Below are 16,523 nucleotides of genomic sequence, written 5' to 3' on the forward strand. Positions count from 1 at the left end.
CAGTCCTCAAGGAACCCCTATCCTGCAGATTTTCTTTGCAACCCTGAATAGGTACCTGTTTGTAGTTATTCAACCAATCAACAATGAATTATGTCAGACGTTGCACACCTTGCATAATTAAGTGCTGTGAGATGATTGGTTGAGTAAGTACAAGCCGGACTACCTATGCAGGGTTACAATGAAAATCTACAGGATAGGGGTTCCTTGAGGACTGGGTTTGGAAACACGGTCCAGATGACATACCTGTGGAGGCATGGAGATGTATAGGAGAGATGGCAGTGGAGTTTTTAACTTGATTGTTTAACACAATCTTGGAAAGTGAGAGGATGCCTTTGGAGTGGACGATGGGACAGGATGTTATGTTGCTGTAAGGCCTCCTGAGGCAAATTTATAATTTGTGATATTGAGCTATATAAATAAAATTGATGACTTGAGTGGAAAAGAAGTATACTGGTAGCGAATTTCAAGAATAAGGGTGATGTGCAGAGCTGTAGTAACTACAGAGGTATAAAGTTGATCAGCCACAGCATGAAGATATGGAAAAGACTAGTGGAAGCTAGGTTAAGAGAGGTGATGATTAGGGAGCAGTAGTATGGTTTCATGCCAGAAAAGAGCACTACAGATGCAATGTTTGCTTTGAGAGTGTTGATAAGAGAAGTATAGAGAAGGTCAGAAGGACCTATATTGTGTCTTTGTGGATTTAGAGAAAGCATATGTTAGGGTGCTAAGTGAGAAGGTGTGGTATGAGGGAGTCGGGAGTGGCAGAGAAGTATGTAGGAGTGGTGCAGGATATGTATGAGGGCAGTGTGATAGTGGTGAGGTGTGCGGTTGGAATGACAGATGGGTTCAAGGTGGAGGTGGGATTACGTCAAGGATTGGCTCTGACCCTTTCTCGTTTGCAATGGTGATGGACAAGTTGACAGACGAGATCAGGCAGGAGTCGCCGTGGACTATGACATTCACGGACGACATTGCGATCTGTAGGGAGCAGGTTGAGGAGAGCCTGGAGAAGTGGAGGTATGCCCTTTCTTATTTGCAATGGCGAAGGACAGCTTGATAGACGAGATTAGGCAGGAGTCTCCGTGGACTATGATGTTCACAGATGACATTGTGATCTGTAGTGAGGGTAGGGTGCAGGTTGAGGAGAGCCTGGAGAGGTGGAGGTATGCACTGGAGAGAAGAGGAATGAAAATCAGTCGGAGCAAGACAGACTACATATGCATGAATGAGAGGGAGGAAAGCAGAATGGTGAGGATGCAAGGAGTAGAATTGATGAAGGCGTATGAGTTAAAATACTTGGGGTCAACTGTTCAAAGTAAACAGGGAGTGTGGAAGAGAGGTGAAGAAGAGATTGCAGGCAGGGTGGAGTGGGTGGAGAAGAGCATGAGGAGTGATTTGCGACATAAGGGTACCAGCAAGAGTCAAAGGGAAGTTTACAAGATGGCAGTGAGTCCTGCTTTGTTGTATGCTTTGGAGACGGTGGAGCTGGAGATGGCAGAGTTGAAGATTCTCTAAGATTGTCATTGGGAGTGACGAAATGGACAGGATTAGGAATGAGCATATTATAGGGACTGCTCAGGTTGGACAGTTTGGAGACAATGGCAAAGCAAGAGAAATGAGATTGAGACGGTTTGGACATGTGCAGAGGAGAGATGCTGGGTATATTGGGAGAAGGATGCTGAAGATGGAGCTGCCAGGCAAGAGGAAGGCCAAAGGATGGTTTATGGATGTGGTGAGGGAGGACATGCAGGTGGTTGGTGTGACAGAAGAAGATGCAGAGGACAGGAAGAGATGGAAATGGATGATCCGCTGTGGTGACTCCTAATGGGTCAGCCGAAAGACGAAGAAAATTTTCAGAAAATATATGGACAACCAAAAGCTTACACCTCCAAAACAGTGGATTAAAGTGCTGGCAGGACCCAAATCAACAGGTGATAATGAAATATAGATATTGTGTATCATTAGCATACTGGTTGAAATTAATGTGTCCAGCAGGACTCTCCTATGAATAATTTCCACTCCCATGGTGCAAATAGTATAAAAAAAATGTGCAATACATTTTAGGCCCTTTTTATCTTAAAACACACACGCTATGAATTTCATTGAAGGCATACACACATCCATATTAAAAACATGTCACATTTGGGGTGACTTCCGGTTATGCGATATAGGTAGAGGACGCACGACTGAGGGCTCTCAAGTCTACTTTTTGACAAAACGTGTTTTACCTAGCTTTTCCTTTTAGACTGACAAATACAGCCTAGTAAGACTTACTTTAGCGATATCTTGCGAAATGAGCCACTGTAAACGTGCCAAACCAGCAAGTAGCGTCGACAAAACTCCAGCTAATGGTAACCGTGCATTAAGCTAACGTTTCCAAGAACGCAGCCGAGAAGCTAGCAGTGTTTGCTCACAACCCTTTGACAACGACAGAAACCGGAGACACCACAGCTGCTATGCCCATTTCCATGGATCAACTGTCTGCAGAATTCAAAACGCAAAGGAGGTCGTGTAGGGATGACGTTTCTTCCTTGATCCAAGCATCCACTAAACCCCTACAAGCCTCATTAGACTCCTGCAGGCGACAGTGAACTCGTTCCAAAAGCGCCTTACCTCTGTGGAGTCTGTAACCAGTGACAACTTTTTTTTTTATTAATTGATATTTTTCTGGACAGATCAACAATTGCATCCACAAACACAATGCAACATAACACAAGTATCCAACAAACTCAACTGTCCTCTTTTCCTGTTTTTAAACAACATACACCCAAACAAAAAAAACGAACAAAGTAAACATACACAAATTTAAAAAAAAAACAATTAGACAAGACACATAGCCATAGAGTCCATATGAATATTCATGCAGAGTAATCATCTATTTCAATGTCCACATTCCATTTCTGTGAAGACTAAGCCCCAGACCTCCTTAAACATGTTCTCTCTATCCGCCACTCTATAAGTGATTCGTTCATATGTTGCCATCTTATACATTGTTTCCATCCATTCATTGTAGGTTGAAGGAGCAGAGGATTTCCAGTGTCTCAGATTGATTCTACAGCCAGTTATCAGAGCCAGCTGTACCCATAGTTTCATCCGATTAGACATTCTGACATTTTCTGGTAACAGTCCCAAAAGACAAAGTGCTGGGGTTTTAATCAGTGATAACTTCAACATCCCATTCAGAAAAACAACAATGTTGTCCCACATACATACTGTCTTCTCACAATAATACAGTGGATGTACTAAAGTCCCAGACTCCTTCCCACATCTCCAACAAGCATCATTGTCCCTTAGTTTCAGTTTGGCCAGTTTACATGGGGTCCAGTAGCTTCTATTGATCACCTCATAATGAATGAGTTGTGACTGTGCTTCACGTGAGCATTTATGCCACGATGCAACAATCTTCTCCCAGACCTCTGTCGAAATCTCCCCCCCAACATCCTTTTCCCAACACATTTTCAGGCCCTCTAGTTGTGGCTTGTGTGCTTCCCTAATATGCACATAAAATAGTGAGCCCCCCCCCCCTTTCCCCATCCATGTCGTATGGAATAGATCCTGTATTCTAGTTTGTGGATTCAATTCAGATTTTACCTGGCCCAATATACAATGCCTAATTTGCAAAAATTTCCAAAAGTCTGATTTGTCTAGATTATATTCTGTCTTCACTTCCTCAAAGGATTTCATTCCGTCTTTCCCAAACAGATCTCTATGGAGATGTATACCTGACCTAGCCCACCTTTCCCACATGAATGTCTTCTTGCCTATGAGAAGCTTCTTATTGTACCATATGGATGCTTTAGGTGTGAGATATGTATTGGATTTCATAATATGATGTGCCACTCTCCAAGATTCCCGAGCAAAAGATAACACTGGGTTCCTGAATGGTATTGCTCTTCCCATTTGTGTCAGAGATGCCTCTAGGGAGGAAGGGTATACTAGTTCTTCTTCTATCCTTACCCAAGCAGGAGCCTGGTCTGGAGGAACATTCATTTTAGAAAGTTGGGAGAGTGAGAAGGCATAATGATACCAGTCAATCTTTGAGAGTGACAGGCCCCCGTTCTTTAGCTGCGTATAACTTAGTACGGTTAAATAAGGGTTTTTTTCCCATCCAGATAAAGTGCTCAATTACTGTGTTGTACTGTTTTAACAACAAGCACGGGAATGATAAGGGTAGCATGTATATAATATAATGTATTTTAGGTGCTATAATCATTTTCACCAGGTTTATTCTTCCCAACAGTGATATATTCATCTTAGTCCAATTCTGCAACAGAGATTGAATGTTTTGAATGATAGGAGCTATATTTGATTCCATTATCTTATTCAGACCCGGCGTTAGTTTAATCCCCAGATATGTTAGGCCGGACGGCATCCATCTGAACTGCCATTTTTCTCTAATGACCGGTGGGCATAATTTGGATAGTGGCATGGCTTCTGATTTTGTCCAATTGATTGTATATCCCGATATCTCAGAGAAAGAGTCTATTACTAAATTAATTTCTGATGCAGCCATTTCAGGATTACTGGATGCCACTAGGATGTCGTCAGCATATAAAAAAAAGTTTATGTTCTTCCCGACCCGCTTGTATTCCCACTATATTCTTATTTGCGCGTAAGGCCAGTGCCAATGGTTCGAGAAAAAGAGCAAAAATGTGAGGTGAGAGAGGCGAGCCCTGCCTAGTGCTACGGCTCAGCTTAAAAGAGGGTGACATGATGCCATTGGTGAGAACAGTGGCCATCGGATCTGTATACATTAGCTGAACCCATTGTAGGAACGATGGTCCAAACCCATATCTCTCTAGAATAGAAAACAAAAAGGAAAACTCCACCTTATCAAAGGCCTTCTCTGCATCTAGAGAGAAGGCAACCGCTGGGTCTTCTCCATTTCTCGTTTTCAACATGAGATGCAAGAGTCTACATAAATTATCAGCTGAGCTCCTCCCCTTTACAAATCCAGCTTGGTCTGGATGTATTAGAAGTGGAATAACATCCTCTAGTCTGGTTGCTAGAATCTTGGCCAACACTTTTTCATCCACATTGATTAGTGAGATTGGTCGAAAATTACCACAGTACTGCGGGTCCTTCCTTTTTTATGAATTAGTGATTCAGTGATTACTGCTGATCTCATGCTTTCCGGGAGTTTACCTTTCTGTAAAGCATCTTGATAGACAGTTTGCAGTCTCGGGGCTAACTTGTCGATAAACTTCCTATAAAAGTCAGAAGTAAACCCATAATTTCCCGGCGCTTTCACCAAACTAAGATAAAGTACTGCTTGCTGAATTTCTTCAATAGTGACGTCTCCTTCTAAGGTGTCTCTCTGAGCCTCTGTTAAGGTTGGCATGTTAATTGTTGAGAGGAAGCTCTTCAGCTTAGACTCATCCATTGTCCCTTGTGATGTGTAAAGTTATTGGTAAAATGTCTTAAACACCCCATTAATCCCCTTTTTATTCGTGATCAATTCATTACTTTTATTATATATTGAAGAAATTATGTTTTGAGTTTGCCTCTGTTTTACTCTTATGTGCCAATAATTTGCCCGCCCTGTCTCCCTGTTCATAGTATTTCTGCTTCGTATAAAACAACGCTAATTCGGCCTTCCTTTGTAAAATGTTATTCAAATCAAATTTCAATTTATTAAGTTTACGCCACGTTTCTGGGTCTGGATGTTGTATATGCTGTTTCTCAAGCTTTTTTTATGTCTTTATCTAGTTTAAGCATCTTTTCATTTTCTGCTCTTTTAGCAAGCGCACTGTGTTGTATAAGACGCCCCCTTACATATGCTTTAAAGGCATCCCACATCATCCCAGAGTCTGAAATTGAGCCCTCGTTAAATTCCCAGAATTCACACATCACCGTCTTAACAAATGTACAATACTCTTCTCCATTTAACCTGAAATTATCAAAGCGCCACCTTAACACCCGTTCCTCATTTTCTTGAGGGGACATAACTACATCCACAGGTGCATGATCCATCAAAACTATATTGCCAATTGTAGCACTAAGCACTTGGTTAACGAAAGCCCTCGATATAAGAAAATAATCAATCCTAGAATATGTGGCGTGGGGGTGAGAGAAAAAGGTATAATCTCTTTCTTGTGGGTGTAATAACCGCCATATATCAATAAGTCCCAGTTCTTCCATCATCAACTCTATTGCGGCCATTGATGCAGACCTATAGCTGGGTCAGCTTGATTGAGAGGATTTGTCCAGTTTCAGATCTCTAACCCCTATAATTATATTGTCGTTCCCCACATTTCTAATTATATTACAGACATCATGGAAAAAGTCTGGTGATACTGAATTCGGACCATAGATATTAGCCACTGTCACTCTTTGGCCTTCCATTATAGCATCTAAGATGACCCATCTACCTTCTTTATCTGAGATGTGCTTCAGCACTTGGAAGTCTACGTTCCTCTTAACAAGAATAATCACCCCTCTCTTTCTCGCAGGGAATGTGCTATAATAAACCTGTCCCACCCAGTCTTGTTTCAATTTGTCAGATTCCTTCTCATTCAAATGTGTTTCCTGAATAAGGGCTATATCAGCCTTTTTCTGTTTGAGAAATGTTAGGATTTTTTTCCTTTTAATAACATGTGTGCACCTCGCTATATTCCAAGATACTATTTTAAGTAAACCCATACTGAATTATTGAAGTATCCCCATAAAAAATAAAAGTTGCCCTATATGCATTTATCCCTCAGATCTGAAAATATATATAGCCTACTTGCATTGCAATTAGTAGGCCTACTGCCTGTATTAGTAGACTCATTATGACTAGACATCGGACACATAACATGAGCATAACCTACAAGACTAAAAGACACAACAGACAAAAAAAGAAAAACAGAACGGAAAACTAGCTGGCCCCCATGCCAGTCATTCCCATAGTTTAACTTAAGTGAGTCCATGGAACTGGTTGATCCCGTCGAAGGCTCCACTACTGGCTAGCCAACTGACTCAACCCTCAGTCCTTAACACACAACTTAGTGATTGCATAATGTTTGGTAGACCTAATCAGGCTGCAAAATGATTAATTTTCCTTAGTCCCTACCTCGTGGCTAACATATTCCTGTTTCTATAAACAAGTAGACCAACAGCAACGACCTCAGATTAATACCAGAGAGCCCTGGTTAATATCCCCTGTTGTATAGGCTTTCCTGTCTCTTTCGCTCCCCGCCTACCATAGACTGGAGCTATTTATACATGCCGGTGGAAATAATGACACTGTAGAGCCGAAGGAACGGAGAAGACCGTAGGTTCACACTTTAGCCGTGTAGGCAACTTTCTTTAATCAACGGTAAATCAGAGAGACAACAAAACCCCAGCGCGACTGAGCGGAGGCGGCAAGAATAACCAGAAAACTGGCTGAACAACCATAACTTAACCCTGCGTTAACCTGCCAGGGCAACCCTGACTTAACCCTTAGTTCCTGGGGTGAATTCTATCCCCAATACGTGTCCACCACATGAGCCCCCCCAGAATTCGCCCTAGTAATCGAAGTCAGGCAGGCATGGGGGGACGACAGGCCGTCCGCGGCGGCTCCGGGTAACAGGGGCCGGAGTGTCTCTGGGAGGCATTGACGCGGGCCTGTGGAGGTCGGCCTGAGGAGCAGAAGAGGCAGCGCGGGCCTCCACGGGGGGAGGAGGCGGAGCCGGGGGATGACTGCGACGAGGAGGTTGGGCTAACTCCAACGGCTGCGTCAAGTCCAGGTGTGCGGGTTTAACTCGGTCCATTGAAACATGCTCGGCCGTGCCCCCAAAATCCACCACCAGGTGCTTAGTTCCCCGTTCCAGGATGCAGAAGGGGCCGTCATAAGGGGGTTGCAGAGGGGGGCGGTGTGCGTCGTGACGGATGAACACGTAGTCCGCTGACTGCAGACCTGGGGGCACCTGGGACACCGGAGCGCCGTGTAGGGCGGTAGGGACGGGTGTGAAATCTCTGACCCCGTCCAGCAAGGAGGCTCGTTGGTCCACAGCTGACCAGGGACGCGTTGCGTTGGGCATGAAATCGCCTGGGACTCGCAGCGGCGTGCTGTACACCAGCTCCGCAGAGGAGGCTTGTAGGTCTTCCTTCGGGGCGGTCCGCAGGCCCAGTATGACCCATGGGAACTTGTCGACCCATGGACCGGTGGAAGCGCTCACATAGGCCGTTCGCCTGAGGGTGGTAGGCGGTAGTGCGGTGAAGCTTGACGCCCAGAGCCTCACCCACAGCATTCCATAGCTCTGAGGTAAACTGTGGCCCGCGGTCAGATGAAAGGTCGGAAGGCGTACCGAAACATGAGACCCACAACCCAATAAAAGCCCGGGCCACATCAGCAGACGTCGTGGATGCCAGGGGAACAGCTTCAGGCCAGCGCGTAGTCCTGTCCACCACAGTGAAGAGGTAGGTGAACCCATGGGAGGGGGGTAGGGGACCAACCAGGTCGACGTGGACATGGTTAAATCGTCTCTGCGGCACTGCGAAGCGTTCCAGGGGCGCCTTAATGTGGCGATGTATCTTAGCCCGCTGACAGGCAACACACGAGTCGGCCCACGCTTTCACGTCTCTCTTAAGTCCCTCCCACACAAACTTAGCAGAGGTCAGGCGCACGGATGGCTTACCGCCTGGATGAGAGAGGCCGTGCACAGCTTCAAACACGGGGCGTCTCCAGCTGTCCGGGACGATGGGCCGGGCTGTCCTGTGGAGACATCACACAGGAGGGTGACACCTGTGTCGCTGAAAGGAACGTCCTGCAGGCGGAGCCCCGTGTCGGAGGTCCGGAGACGGAGGATGCTCGGGTCCGTGGCCTGGTCAGCGGCCATCTGTGCATAGTCCAGGCCTAGGTGGACCGCTCCAATCACTGCCCTAGAGAGGCAGTCAGCTACCTGGTTAGACTTACCAGCGACGTGCTGGATGTCGGTAGTGAATTCCGAAATGTAGGAGAGTTGTCGCTGCTGGCGAGCGGACCATGGCTCGGCTGTCTTGGACATGGCAAACGTGAGGGGCTTGTGGTCCACGTACGCAGTAAACTCGCGGCCCTCTAGCAGGAACCGGAAATGCAGGACGGCGAGCCAGAGACAGAGGAGTTCCCTGTCAAAAGTACTATACTTGCGCTCTCGGGGTGTAAGCTGGCGACTGAAAAAGGCCAAAGGCTGCCAAGCCCCCCCCCCCCACTGCTCGTGAACCGCACCAACAGCATAGTCCGATGCATCCGTGGTTATGGAAATAGGCGCTGTTAGGGAAGGATGCGCTAGCAGGGTAGCCTGGGAGAGCGCAGCTTTAGTCTCGGTGAACGCACGGTCTCGCTCTGCTGTCCAGTCGACCGCCTGGTTGGGGGACTTGCCTTTCAGCGCCTCGTACAGTGGCCGGATGATAAAGGCGGCTCGGGGAATGAAGCGGTGGTAGAATGTCACCATCCCGATGAACTCCCTGAGCGCACGAGCTGTTTGGGGGCGCGGAAAGGCCGCCACCGCTTCCACCTTTGAGGGCAGGGGGACCGCCCCGTCCCCAGTGATGTGGTGCCCGAGGAAATCAATGGCCGTCAGCCCGAACCGGCACTTCGCCGGGCTGACGATCAGCCCATGCTGGCTGAGGCGTGTGAAGAGGGTGTGAAGATGGGACAGGTGTTCTTCCTCGGAGGCGCTGGCGATGAGTATGTCGTCCAAATAGACGAAGATGAAAGGAAGGCCATGGAGCACTGAATCCATCAGCCGCTGAAAGGACTGGGCCGCGTTTTTGAGTCCAAATGGCATTCGTAGGAATTCAAATAGGCCGAATGGGGTAGTCACCGCTGTCTTGGGGATGTCCGAGGGGTGCACGGGAACTTGATGATAACCACGGACCAGGTCGACTTTTGAGAAGACGCGTTTGCCAGACAGGTTTGCAGAAAAGTCCTGGATATGCGGGACAGGATAGCGGTCGGGTGTGGTGGCGTCATTTAGTCGGCAGTAGTCCCCGCATGGGCGCCAACCTCCATCAGGCTTAGCGACGATGTGGAGTGGGGACGCCCACGGGCTGTCAGAGCGGCGGATGATCCCCATGCGTTCCAGGTGCTCGAACTCAGACTTGGCAATGGCGAGTTTGGCGGGGTCGAGACGCCTGGCTCTGGCGTAGACCGGGGGCCCCTTCGTAGCAATGTGATGCTCCACCCCATGCTTAGCGGTGGGTGCAGAGAAGGTAGGTTGGGTGAGGTCAGGGAACTCAGCGAGGAGGTGGTTGAACCTGTCTACCTCTGAGAGAGAGTTGGCTAGACCTGCATAGGCCGCTTCCCTCCGCGTACATGCGAAGGAGGAGAAGGTTAAGGCGTCGACCAGACGGCTGTTCTGAATGTCCACTAGCAAACCGTAAGCGCACACAAAATCAGCTCCGAGGAGGGGAAGCGTTACATTGGCCATGACGAACTCCCACGTGAAACGTTGTCCACCAAAACACAGTTCTACAGACCGCACGCCGTAGGTGTGGATAGGGCTGCCGTCAGCCGTCGCCAACTGGGGGCCCCGCTCCCCGCCCATGATGTTGACGTCAGTAGCAGGGAGCACGCTTCTCTGTGCGCCCGTGTCACAGAGAAATTGCCGACCGGAGATGGTGTCGAGGATGAAGAGTAGCCTGCTCGTATCGCCAACACTCATGACCACTACTGAGTGTTGGCCCTCTCGTTTCCCGTCGGCCTGTAGTTGCAGGGGGAACGGCACCGTTTAGCTTTCGCACCAAATCGAGCGTGGTACATACAGAGTCCAGAGGGCTTGTAGCGGTCTGACGCTGTGGCGCCACCGTCGGGCCACGCCCGCGATGTCGGCGGGGGGGCCAGTGAAGGTAGGAGCCAGCACCCCGGCATGGGAGGAACGTTGTGCAGCGACGAAGAATCGGTCAGCCTCCTTTGACAGCTCACGGGGATCAGTGATGGTGGAGTTAGCGAGCGCAGTCTGGACGTGGGGCGGCATGTTGCACGGAAACAGCTCCATAAACAGGAAACATGGCTTTTCTTGACCCAGTAGATTTAATATCCTGCTCATTAGCTCCGATGGTTTGCCATCTCCCAAGCCCTGAATTGCGAAGAGGCGACGTGCTCTCTCCGTTGTTGACAGTTCAAAAGTTTCAAGGAGGAGATGTTTAAGTGCGGCGTATTTACCATCGGCCTGTGGGTTGGTTATGAAACCGCTTATCCTGGAAGCCGTAGCGCCCCCCAGCGCCGCCACTACATAGTAGTACCTGGTCTCGTCTGCTGTTATGTCTCTGAGCGCGAACTGTGCCTCAGCCTGCGCGAACCATGTAGCCGCGGAAGACTCCCAAAACTCCGGCAACTTTCTTTAATCCACGATAAAACAGAGAGACAACAAAACCACGACTCGACTGAGCGGAGGCGGCAAGAATAACCAGAAAACTGGCTGAACAACCATAACTTAACCCTGCGTTAACCTGCCAGGGCAACCCTGACTTAACCCTTAGTTCCTGGGGTGAATTCTATCCCCAATACGTGTCCACCACAACACAATAAAAAAATAAATAAAGTCCACCGGTTAGGCTACCTTTCGCTGGGGGTTTCCACTCGATACAGTCCCGTCCATACATGGTGACATCGTGGTCCTGTTTGCTGCGGGTGCTCTCTATACCAAACGAATAAGAGTTGCTGCTGTATCAATGTCAATTCAATGTCAATGTCAGTTAGCCAAGGTCTCGAAATCCCAAATTAATCCTTGCCATCAGCGAACGCACCTCTTTCCGCAGTGGCCCCTGTTTCATCTCCCAGGCAGCTGAGAAAGAGCCTAGCTTCCGCCGGGGTGGAGAACTCGTGTCGCCGCTTGTTAAGCGTGAAGGTCATCGTGGCTGGATATCGCAAGGCGTACACGATCTTGCGTGCCTGCCTGCAGCATCCGCCTCACCTTATCGTATTTCCTGCGTTTCTCTTGTATGTCTTGGGCGTAGTCTTGGAAGAAGTAAATCCTCACGTTTCTCCAACTCACTTCTCTCTTCCTCCTAGCTGCTGCTAGGACCGCAGACTTAGCCTTATCTCGCAGAAAACGAACGATGATGTGCCTCGGTCTGGAGTTGTCATTCGGGGGTGGGCCCACACGATGAATCCTGTCAGCTATGTACCACTCATCCCCGTTTATTCCCAAACTCTCCTGTAGCAGTGTTTTGAGAAAGGCATCGTAATCTTGGCCTTCCGCCCCCTCCTTGATACCCGAAATCCTGATGTTCTGGCGCCTGGAGTAGCCCTCCAAGGCTGATAGCCTATCTTGCAGCAGCCTGTTTTGCTTCACCATTTCCTCCATGACTGGGCCCTGTTTAGCGTTGTCATCCTCCAGCACTGATATTCTTCATTCGGCCTCGGTAGTTCGGTCCCCAAGCTTTTTAACAGTGTCATTCAGAGAATCCATTCCACTTTTCACTCCGGATACATCTTTAGCTAGAGTCTCAAGGATGGTCCGAATGCCCTGTAGTTCAGTAGCCACGTTAGCTAGGTGCTGGGTATCTGTAGCTTCACGCTGCGTCGCCATCTTGCTCGTTGGTTCGGTAGAAGTTTTAGTTCGCTGATTTTGAGGCGGTGATTACGAGTAAAATAATGACTCTTTTGGGACATATTCAATCATGTAACCACGAGGCGCAAAATAGACGGAATTATACAATCATAATCTAGATTTTTCTGAGAGTTTTGTCGAATTGGCCAGACACTAGTTCTCCTATGCAGCCATCTTGGGCGAGCGTGCCACGTGACCTCCTCCCCAGTGACAACTTTGAGCGTTTTAACTGCAGCCGGGTCCACCATCAAAACACCCAAAACCTGTCTCTGCAGGACTGGATCGACGACCTCGAGAACCGATTGCGGAGGGCCAATCTCTGTGTACTGGACATCCCTGAAGGCAGTGAGGACGGTAAAGCTCCGGTCAAGTTCATACCAGACATGCTGATACAAATGATGGGTCCTGATGTCTTTTCTGAACCGCCTGAGCTGGAGAGAGCACACCGGACCCCGACCTTCAAATCCAGCCGAGGAGCATCCCCCCGCACATTCCTGGTTTTCTTTTCCAGATTCCAGCAGAAGGAAGCTGCACTGCGCTGGGCCAGGAACCACGAGCTGAAGTACCAAGGAGCCATAATAGGGGTATCTAGACCTCAGCGCAGCACTCTAAAAAGCGAGCCGCATTTAACGGCATCAAACAAGCTCTGTACCAAAAGAACGTGCAGTTCCACCTACTGCACCTGGCCCGGCTGCGCGTGATGTACGGAGACGACTCGCACACCTTGGACTCCCCTGATGAAGCTCAGACGTTTTATGATTAGAAGATAGCTAAAAAGTAGGCTAGCAAAACGGCTTTTTTGAACTACACTGGTTGGAGACTGTTGATTACCTGGACTGATTTGAAAATGGGTAGGGCTGTTTACCGTTTCAACTCGCCCTCTCAACAGTCCTGGGACTGAAGGTATGGTCACTCTTGCTGTATTATTGCTGGGCTGCGTTAACTCATTTATTCAGCTTACTCATAGACGTCGCCTACTTTTCTTTTTTTTTATTGCCATCATAGGCTGTGCCTTCACACGTATATTGATTGTTCAGCCGGCCAACAGATGTTATTCTGTTCTTCTTTTTTCACTTTTTTTCCCTTGAGTATGATAAACTCTTAATATTTCACTGCTGGGAGCCTTCTTTGTTGAATGAGTCAGGTTGTATTACCGGAAGGACTTAGGAATAGGGCTATGTAGCCTGCAGCTTGCTTCCTAGAGAGGAACAAGTATAGGCTCAGTTTTGGTTTCGTTCGTGTTTGGGATGAGGGACGGGTTATGGGAAGGGGCACCCCTAGTTTTTTACAATGTGTATTCTCTTTTGTTCTCCTTAGAGAGGTTATTCATGAGGCTGTGCATTTTATTACAACCACTTATTTATCTGGTCACTGTCATCACTGTTACTCTACCGTTCCTGGCTAAATATGGAAAATAGAAATAGTAAGGATGGTGTACGATTCATCAGTTGGAATGTAAAAGGTTTAAACGGGCCTGTAAAAAGAACTAGAATATTCAATCACCTTAAATAGTTAAATTGTGAAATTGCATTTCTTCAAGAAACTCACCTGTTGGTTAAAAAGGTTGGGTGGGACATGTGTTTCACTCGATTTTAAATTCCAGAACACGTGGAACAGCTATATTGATGCATAAAAAAATCAGTTCAATGCATCCACTGTTATTTCAGTTCCACAGGGATGCTATGTTATGGTCTCTGGGTTCCTTTACCACAAACATGTTGTTTTGTTTAAAGTTTGCGCCCCAAATTGGGATGAGGATAAATTTATAGAAAGAGTCACTTCATTAATACCAGATTTGAACTCACAACAATTGATCTTTGGTGGTGATCTGAACTGTGCAATTAGTCCAGTATTAGAAAATTCTAATCCTAAATTCACTACCCCTTCAAAAATGTCCAAATCACTGTCACTCTTTATGGATCAAATAGGAGGTGTCGACCCTTGTCGTTCCTTATTTCCACAAAAATAATCATTCTCCTTCTTTTCCCCAGTTCATCATTCATATAGTAGAATAGACTATTTTTTCATTGATAGAACGTTTCTCCCCTATGTCACTAAAACTGAATATTTGACTGTAATTGAATCAGACCACACCCCTGTGTTACTAGATATCACATTTCCTCTTAACAATTTGGAACGCTCTCCTTGGAAATAAGACAAAACTTTATTGGCTGATAAAGCCTTTTGTGTATTGATATATAAAAAAATTGATGACTTAATCGAATCCAAAAAAACGATAATATTTCCCCATCGTTGCTTTGGGAAACACTGACAGCTGTAATCAGGGGTGAGATTATGTCATATTCAGCTAGATTCAATAAGGTGTGAAGTCTTGAACAGGACCAGCTCATTAAATCTATAGATGCAGTATACACTGTCGTGGCAATTATTGAATTCCACGCTGACAGAAATGAGGAACGAGACAAAAATCTCTTACAGTATTTTCACACGATTTTAATATATGTTCATGAACAGACGCATCCAAGCCCAGGTGCTTGAATGCGCATCGATCAATACAATACAGTCTCTCTTATAGGACAGTTGTCTGTTCTTCCCCTCCTTATCTCATGTCTTCCAGCTGTCATCCACCAAGGCCATTTCTCCATTTAGTGTGTACACACTTGCTACACTTCAGTGAGTCTCCCATACAGCCAACAATTAACAATAGGCCCTTATTTGTGCACCTGGAGAAGACACTACCATAAAGGCCCGATTGGTGGAGTGCTGCAGAGATGGTTGTCCTTCTGGAAGGTTTTCCCATCTCCACAGAGGAATGCTGGAGCTCTGTCAGAGTGATCATCGGGTTCTTGGTCACCTCCCTGACCAAGGCCCTTCTCCCCCGATTGCTCAGTTTGGCTGGGCGGCCAGCTCTAGGAAGAGTCCTGGTGCATCCAAACTTCTTCCATTTACGAATGATGGAGACCACTGTGCTCTTTGGGACCTTAAAAGCTGTAGATTTTTTTTTGTACCCTTCCCCAGATCTGTGCTTCGATACAATCCTGTCTCGGAGGTCCACAGACAATTCCTTTGACTTCATGGCTTGGTTTCTGCTCTGACATACACTGTCAACAGTGGGACCTTATATAGACAGGTGTGTGCCTATCCAAATCATGTCCGATCAATTGAATTTACTACAGGTGGACTCCAATCAAGATGTAGAAACATCTCAAGGATGATCAGTGGAAACAGGATGAACCTGAGCTCAATTTTGAGTGTCATAGCAAAGGGTGTGAATACTTATGTACATGCAATATTTAAGTTTTTTATTTTTAATACATTTGCAAAAAATTCTATAAAACCTTTTTTCACTTTGTCATTATGGGGTATTGTGTGTAGATTGATGAGGAAAAAAAATGAATTTAATCCATTTTGGAATAAGGCTGTATGTAACAACAAAATGTGGGGAAAGTGAAGGGGTGTGAATACTTTCCAGATGCACTGTAGTTAAACTCTTTGCTTGTAATGGGGAAGGACTTGATAAGAAGGAAACATTCATAGCTTAACAATACGTCCTTAGTGTCAAAGAGATAATTTACATAAATGATACCTTTGTCAACCCAATTCTGCTTAAATATAGATTTTTTTTCCTAACAGTAATGACTCTATTATTCCATATAATAGTTTTATGTGGGGAAAATTATGGGAGTAACATCATTTCCAAGCTAGGAGAGCCTGTTGGTAAAATTTACATAATTTTAGAGGCAAGTTACAAGTGAGTATGAAATGAAGTCCACCCAGTTTTCTAAAAATATTGTATGGAATAAAATACCAAATAGAGTGTTGGGGCTTTAAGACATGCCTTAATCCAGTTTATCTTAAATGTGTTATTTAAATCAACAACATTTAGTAATTCAAACCCCCCCTTCTTTTCTGGATCCTGAAAGAATTTCTTTCTTTAGGCGGTGTTGTTTATTTTTCCATGTAAATTTACTGAGTATTTTGTTAATTTCTTTAGATGTTGAATCTTGGACAAATAATGATAGAGCAGGATATACAAGCCTTGAAATACCTTCCACCTTGGTT

The sequence above is a fragment of the Lampris incognitus genome, chromosome 11 (genome assembly GCF_029633865.1).
Source record: "Lampris incognitus isolate fLamInc1 chromosome 11, fLamInc1.hap2, whole genome shotgun sequence".
Taxonomy (NCBI): domain Eukaryota; kingdom Metazoa; phylum Chordata; class Actinopteri; order Lampriformes; family Lampridae; genus Lampris; species Lampris incognitus.